Source organism: Melanotaenia boesemani, chromosome 20, assembly GCF_017639745.1.
Source record: "Melanotaenia boesemani isolate fMelBoe1 chromosome 20, fMelBoe1.pri, whole genome shotgun sequence".
Taxonomy (NCBI): Eukaryota; Metazoa; Chordata; class Actinopteri; order Atheriniformes; family Melanotaeniidae; genus Melanotaenia; species Melanotaenia boesemani.
In genome coordinates this window covers 25,694,110-25,702,555 of record NC_055701.1, presented here as the reverse complement: position 1 = coordinate 25,702,555, position 8,446 = coordinate 25,694,110, and positions in this window count along the sequence as shown.

Below are 8,446 nucleotides of genomic sequence, written 5' to 3'. Positions count from 1 at the left end.
TTTCACCGAAATCAGATTAAAAAAAAGGAGAGTAAATTCAGGAAGCCAGGGAAAGGCGTCCTAATTGACAGCGGCCTTAGAACCAAATGGCGCTGGCCATAGATAGATAGAAGGGTGGAGACGACAAGCTTTTTGGGAGCTGGTGCCAGAAACTAAGAGAATCAGGTAGGTCTACTTTTTTCTGTGTTGTGCTCGAAGAAGCTGGTGTATGCAACTAGTGGCAAAAAAGTTCTATGACGCCACGAAGGAGACCCCGGCAGCAGTTCATGCTCTCCAACATACAAGTCGTTTGCCAGGTGTTGTGCCCTAAAGTGAATGTCTGCCAAAAATCGATTATACGGCCGCGGGAGCGCGCGCTGCCTGTTAGCGTCGTTTCTCTCAGCTTCTCTGTGTCTGCAGCTCTTCCTTTCGGTGTAAAACCGACATAGTACGCCCATGCAAGTGACAGTATGTCTAAATTAACAAAGAAAGTATGATTTTGTTAGTGCTTAAGCGGATTTATTAACACTGCAGATGAAGACGTGCTGTAATCAGAAAGATATCCAGCCATGCTGCTTTACTGATTAGGTTTCGCGCGTTTGTCTCGTGCTTGTTTATTGAAAGTGTGTGTCGATTTACAAAGTTTATTTATTAGAGTCCAATCTTGTTAATAAAACGCAGAATCTACATTAAAGTGGTCTGATATCAATCAAGAGTTATACTGTGCACATTACTGGCCAAGTAGTACCTTACACCCACCTCTTATTCTTTTAAAGTGGAATTTGGTCTCAGAATAATCGTTTTAACATATCAATAGCTGATCATGGACCCTGTAATTGTCGATAAAAAACAAAAATGTTGCTTGAAATGGCTACAGTTTGTTCAGGTGAGACATATTTTACAGATGAATGGCATCTACTTCCTTGCATCCACTCCAAAACCCTTTAAGGTGGAATTCGGCTTCAGAATAGTGGTTTTTGCCTGCCAAAAACTGATAGACCTTTCTTTGTTAATTTAGACATACTGTCACTTGCATTCGCGTACTATGTCGGTTTTACACCGAGAGGAAGAGCCGCAGACAACTGAGAGAAGCTGAGCGAAACGACGCTAACAGGCAGCGCGCGCTCCCGCGGCCGTATAATCAATTTTTGGCAGACATTCACTTTAGGGCACAACACCTGGAGCAACAGCCACAGCTGACGTAGCGGCCCCAGTGACTGATCCATGTTAAAAAGGAGAGGAGAGGAGTCAAAGCCCAACCAAAAAAGAAGAAACAGAACAGGAAAAAAACGTGTTAATGAGCTGTGGTGATTGCACTGGAGGCTTCAGTTTAGAAGTTTTCAGTTTCTGAAGTAAACTGTATTTATTTTCTATTAATTTCTTATTCAGTTTTGGATAACTTGGAGCACTTAAACCTTTTTGTCGCTGTTGTTGTTAATTGAACTGACTTGTAGTTTAGTGTATTAAATTGCATTTGTTTGTTTTGTATTTTCTATAACCTAATTTGAGATTGTTTTGAACAAAAGCGATGGAAATGTTGCAATTTAAAATTAAAATGTTACCTAAAGTTCACTGTTGCTCTGTAACAGTTTTTTTTAAATTGCCCTTTACTAAATTAAGTGATTGTTAAATGAATAATTTAACTGACTGAGTTTCACATGTCCTTATATTATTATTACCTTTACTTTCTAAAATTCACTTTTAAACTGTAGGTCATCTTATGCCCTGCCAAGCACAATGCCAAAAGTTGTTTGCCTATAGTGTGTATGCATCAGATCAACTGCACCTCCGCTCCTTGGAAAAAAAAGTTCAGGCTCAGGATTTTTTTTTTACTTTAAGCCCTGCATGTTTTATGGACCTCTTAAAAAGTCTAATAAGGATCTAACATCTAATCTAAAAATTCAAAGCACTAAAGTCAGTAAATTCTATCAAATCTGTAAAAAGCTTTTAGAGGTTGATTCAGTAACACGATGATCACCAGACTGAAAACCGTCCAAACATGTTGGACACCCTCTGTGTTCAGAAGGCTCTGAAGGAAAATTACTGACATTTTTTCTAAAATCAGTGTGAACTTTGGGATTGAGGTTTAGCACATTATTAGAAAACAAAGCATCACAACTAACTGACCAAGAAAGAGGAGATAAAATCTGAAGGACAAGGTGAGGACGTGGAGAGAGGTAACCGTGGTAACCATTCAAGGCGGGACATCTATGACTGCTACTAATTCCACAGAGAGGCTGGCACATGTTTTTAGTGCCTTGTGAAGTTGGACAGAAAAGGATCAATTAGTACGATTACTTCTAGAATATTCCATAGATACAGAGTTAAGCCAAGTCTTCATTTGTTTGCACCCAATTAAAATGAGCTAGACGTTTATAGAGGATACAGCCACCCTTCTAGCAGGAAAGGGACAGTGTGTGGGGAGGGGTTCAGTTGTGTGATTTACTAAGAGGTGATTAGTTGTACAAAGATCGAGAGTGAGTAACACTGAACAGAAAGAAAACCCTGGCTAGCTTAGAAAACTTGTGTGAGTCAATCAGAAGCCACTGAGTCACTGTCTACAAAGAAAAAACAAAGACCAGTGATTTTAAATCTGTCTGCCACAGCTGTCTGTGTCATATTAAACATAATTACTATTATTTCAAATAGATCATTTTATTCATTTGTTTATTTTCTGTACCACCTAGTCCAAGTAAGGGTTGCAGGGAAACTGGAGCCCATCCCAGACATTGGCAACCGAGAGACAGGGTACACCCAGTGGCGGAGCCAGAAAATTTTCACTAGGGTGGGCAGGATGGGTTTGAGTCCCACCACACAATGAGTCCGTGTGTGAAGCTCACTCGGCTGCAACGTCACGTGGCATCCTGGAAGTAGTGAAGTGCAGTTTCTCAGCATCATGCTGCTGCTGGGCTGCAGCAGCTCCAGAAATGTGCATCATAAATGTCAGTGCACCATCAAACAGGTCAGGAACGCTGAGTTGTACGCCAGAGGGTTATATAGAGCCATTTTAACAGCAGCATGGTAAAAAGTTTTGCCTTTATTCCTCACAATTAAGAAATTCAGGTTGTAATCCATCTGTGGATATACTAGAGAGCATGTTTCAGCACCTGGGCAGCAGCGGGGAGGGCTTGGGGGCCTTGCAGTGGTTCTGTTTGAACCCAAGTTCTCCAGAACCAAGACCCCCACTGTAACCACAAGGCTACCACACCCCCAAGTATCCAAGTTCCACCAAGATCGACCCTGCACCTCTACAATATTTGGAAAGCAGATCGAGGTGGAAGATTAAATATTATTTGGTGCAACTAGATTTTTTTCTTATTAGTGCAGATAAAGTAAAAAGAAGCTTAAACAGCAGCAGCACATTTTCCAGACAACTGCAGAGTTTTAATGCTGAGCTTAGAGGAGATGCTCAGCTTAGTTTATGGAGATCACCAGCATTATGAGCTCATTCGCTGTCATCAGGAACACACCGAAACATCATTTATGTTTTCTGATCATAGTCTGATCCATCTATACATACAAACACATATAATACACACCATCTGCACTCTGATATTATAGCTTACCTGTAATTATCTGTAGAGTTCTGGAGATTTCTGGGGCCCTAGGCAACATTTCACAAGGGCTCCTCCATCCAGCGTTCATCACCCTTTTATTATGATATATTAATAACATTTTAATAACATCTTTATAGGCTTTGTTGCTAACAAATGAAATTCATCAAACCCAACTTTTGGGTTTTCTTTGGCAGCTTCAATTTTTTTTTTACTTTATTATTTTCAATTTTCATTAATTAAACAGGAGTGATACCATTTAACATGGTTCAAATACAGAATATTAAACTATGTGCTGAGACCTGGATTATACCGGACATAAATAATTAAATGCAGTTTTCAGAAACATAAAGCCAACTGAACACATGGAAAATATAATAAAACCACCTGCAGACAACACACAACTTTCCTTTATAAACGTTAGAAGTGCATCTAAATCTCCTACCAACAAATTCTAACTTAACTTTTTTATCTTGACAGTTTAACTGCACAGCTTTAATTTGATAACTAAAGAAATATTATTGTCCAAGATTTTTATTATCAGCCTCTGAACAGCCAGGAACTCAACCTGAGGACAGACTGAGCTGCTCTGACCTACATTAGCTTCTGTTTTACCTCCACTACTGATCACAGAAAACGTCTCTTCATTCAGATAAACTTGCTCTTTCATCACTGTTCACATGAGTCATCCCGCTACTTGGTGCAAGACTGAGGGGTGGAGGAGGGACCATGTATGAGATTCTGCTCCAGTCCACCGCCGTCATTGCAAACTCTCCACATGGTCACTGCTCTGTAGCGAGTCCGAGTTGGCCGGCACTCAGCGGCCCAAGGATGTTCCAGGCACCTCTGATCATTCGTTGTTCTGTCACGTCTGACAGCTTCCCTCTGACAGGAATCTCTAACCTGAAGACACGATGTGTGTGGACTAGTGTAAGGCTTTTTATTGAAGAAAAAAATATGTATAATTGGGGGCTAATTAAAAGTATTTATTATCACTGATAGTTTTTGTGTAACTGGGTCAATTGACCTGGAGGTTATTCTACTAAAATGCTAATATTAAAAAAAGGATAAAAAATATGCAGACTATTAAAATGTAATAAAAAGAGGTGTATCTTAGCCAACTAATTCAGTACTATGATCCTGCACTGATTTGGGGTCAATAGGTAACATGGCCTGCTAATAGGCTAAAATGATAATATTTACAATAATAACATAATTATAAGTATGTGAAGTCGTGAAATGTAATAAAAAATAATAAAGAAAAAAGATGTATCTCAACCAGCCTGCCAACAACTTTTCTTTACAATATAGTCATATTTCCTTATTGTGCTACTGTATAACCTCAGTTATTTGCATGCTGAGTATGTTTATATATAGTTCTTTTGGTGTTTGTTGTTAAGTGTGCAACAAACTCCTGAAATATTAATACATTATTTATTGTTGTACTAAATCTCTGTTTCAGAAACCACACACACTGTATATATGTGTAATGTCAAACAACCCAAATCAAAAGGAACTTCTCATCTTTATGCATTCTAGCTGACGCCCTGTGGCCGTTAACAAAACAGGTAAAAGTAAAATTACTATCCTAACCAGCAAATAAAAAAAAACCCAAATAGCTTTTTTTACTGACATGCTTCACAGAAAAACTTTCCCCTTTTCCCCTTGAACGGCTTTTTCAGGCAGTTTTGGTGATACCATCTTGGGCACACATCACATCCGATCTGTTAGACAAAAAGAAAAAAACTCATTGCAACATTTTCAAAATAATGATTTGTGAAAATAAATATCACAGCAGTTTGTTATCCTAAAGTTTATGTTAACATCTCATGTTGATGTAATCTTGAAAATTGTTAAGTTTTTACTAAACTTGACAAACATGTAAACCAGTGAGTCTCACCATCCATCAGCCACAAAAGGAGCAAAGGCCAGTCAAGCTGTCCACATAAAATCAAAAAAGAAATGAAAGAGAAAAAAGAATGGTATAAATATTGATGTCTATACATTTTTAGATGATCTGATTTGGCTTTTGTAAAATATGTCCAGTTTCAGGATGATCTGTGTAAAGACAGTGTGTGTTTTCCAGGAGGCAGATTGTATTTATAGTTCTTACTGAGTTGTAAAATGCCTCGAGAGCCACGGAGGACGCTCCCAGCAAACTGTTAAAGCAAAAGTGCAACAATGAATTTATGCATGTAAATATAAATGGGATGCCGACTGCCATCAGCATCTACAGCAGCTCTTAGCAGAAACCTATATGATGTTACATTTAATTTCTCTTTGGGATTACCAAAGTATTTTTAATTAAACTGAATATAATTAAAATGGTGGTTCGTAATTTTAATGTAATGCTTTGTAAGGAATTATATCAAAGCTTCATAAGTGAAGCTTTTGTTCTTATTTCATACACTCTTAAAAAATAAATAAATAAAAAATTCAGGCACTCTGTGGTACAAATGCTGCTTCTCTTCGTGCTGGGCTCATCCAATCTGCCAGCCAGCCTCGTACTGCCTCCTTATGCCTTGCTCCCAGCATCAGTGCTGCATATATTGTCCAGCATAATGGTACGGTTTTGTGGTTTTGTGAATTACAAATCAGGAATATATACCTTTGATGCATAGATACCACATGAAGTAGCATCTAGTTGGATTGGGTGACTGATTGTGTCACATGCCCATCTAGATGCATTGAACCCCCTGAGTCTAATGAGTGATCTACATACAGGGTTAGAAAGGAAGCTGAAATGAATGTCATGTCCACACATCCTACTGCATTTGGTCTCCCATTTTAAATAAATACTAATAAAACATGTTTACCTGGAAATGTCTCTGCAGTGGTTTATTTTCAGTTTGCTCACCACTTGATGAACTGGACAATACTGGGACTCCTCCCACCCTGGTCACCATCTTTTTGAAGTGTTTCCCACCGGGAGGCATTTTAGGGTCATAAAGCAAACACGCGCAGACTGAAAAACAGCTGTTATCCCAGAACTTCACATCCCTGAACTCTGCATCCATAAAGCACTGAGTCATTTCTGTGAAACGGAGCCTGTGCAATAATTCTTGTTGTCCGTAAAATGTTGAATGTATTTTATTTATTTTATCAGGATGTTTTTATTGTTTATTTGTACATTTGTTATTTTTTTATTGTAACATGAGAGCTACTACCTCAATTTTGTTGTACCTTGTGCAATGACAATAAAGTGGATTTTGATTCTTCTTGTTGAAAGAAAAAGTGTAAAGTGTACTGTATTCACCTGCACTGGACACTGCCTTTTAAAGGACGGTTGTGTCCAGGTCGATGCCATAATGGTCATACTTTTTAGGATCGTACAACACAGACTGTATGAAACTACATGGACAGAAAATGAGGCAAAAACCTGTGATGGCTCAGCAGTTTTAATGCATGAGTCTGGTCTTCTAACAGGACTTCCTAAAAAGAGCATTAAACATCTGCAGCTCATCCAAAACGCTTTTAACCAGAACTTAACCAGTTTTAACCAGAAATAAGAGATCTGAACACATCACACCAGTTTTGAAATCTTTACACTGGTTTCCAGTCAGTCACAGAATAGATTTTAAAACCCTTCTGATTGTTTACAAATCCCAGAATGGTTTAGGTCCAGAATACATCTGTGATATGTTCAGAGAATATAAACCTAGCAGAGCTCTTAGATCCAAAGACTCTGGTCAACTAGTCCAAACCAGAGTCCAGACTAAACATGGAGAAGCAGCATTTAGCTGTTATGCTGCAAACAAATGGAACAAACTGCCAGTGGAGATTAAACTTTCACCAAATGTAGACATTTTTAAATCCAGGTTAAAAACATTTTTTTCTCATGCGCCTATGCATGAAATCTGCACGGTAACTTTTTAACTGATCTTGCTTTTAATCATTTTAATGTAATTTATGATTTTATTGTGATTATGTGTTGATGCCTTTTACTATTTCTTAATATCTGTAATGCCTTTGTTTTATGTAAAGCACTTTGAATTGTCCTGTACATGGAATGTGCTGTACGAATAAACTGCCTTGCCTTGCCTATATATATAATTAATTAATACTTTTTACAATTATTCAAGTCATGTCCTAATACTACAGAAGACCTTGGATGACGTGGGAGAGGTCCAGTTTATGAGACCCTGTCCAAGAAATACAATAGAGCTGTCCAGAACAATTCAGCAAATTCAGTATCGGGATGACTTCATGTTGAATTCAATCTTATGAACAGGGCCTACTTTTTTTGGTGAGTATAATTCGTGGACATAAAGTATTTGGACAAATTGGAATAGAAATTATTATGGCACACGTACAACCAGAAATGATTCACTTTTACTTGTTTAAATTTACCAGCACATAAAAGGAGAAAGATTTTGTCTGGGCCTCTTTCATTTTACAGTGTGATTAATAGAGTAGACAGATAGATAAATATCATTTGTTTGTCTTTTTATACATTGCTTTTTTTAAAGGTTGATGTTGACTGTTAACATCAGCCAGATGTTATAAGTGGAATGTTAAAATGAGTAACTATAAAAATGGATATAGTTGCAGATGGATCCATTGTTTAACATATGTGTCAGGAATCTAAATCTAATATTTTTTAATAAATGTTTGTCTATTCCAGGTCATATGAACTATTGACCCCCAAATCAGTGCAGGATTATAGTACTAAACTAGATAGCCGAGATACACCTCTTTTTTTTTATTACATTTTAATAGGCTGCACATTTTTTATCTAATGTTAATATTAGCATTTTAGTAGAATACCCTCCAGATTATGACCCAGTTACACAAAAACTGTCACTAATAACACATACTTTTAATTGCCCAATTACCCATTTTTTAACCTTAAACTATATGTGTGTGTTTGTGTGTGTGTGTGTGTGTGGCTCGTGTCCAGAAGTGTGTTTACT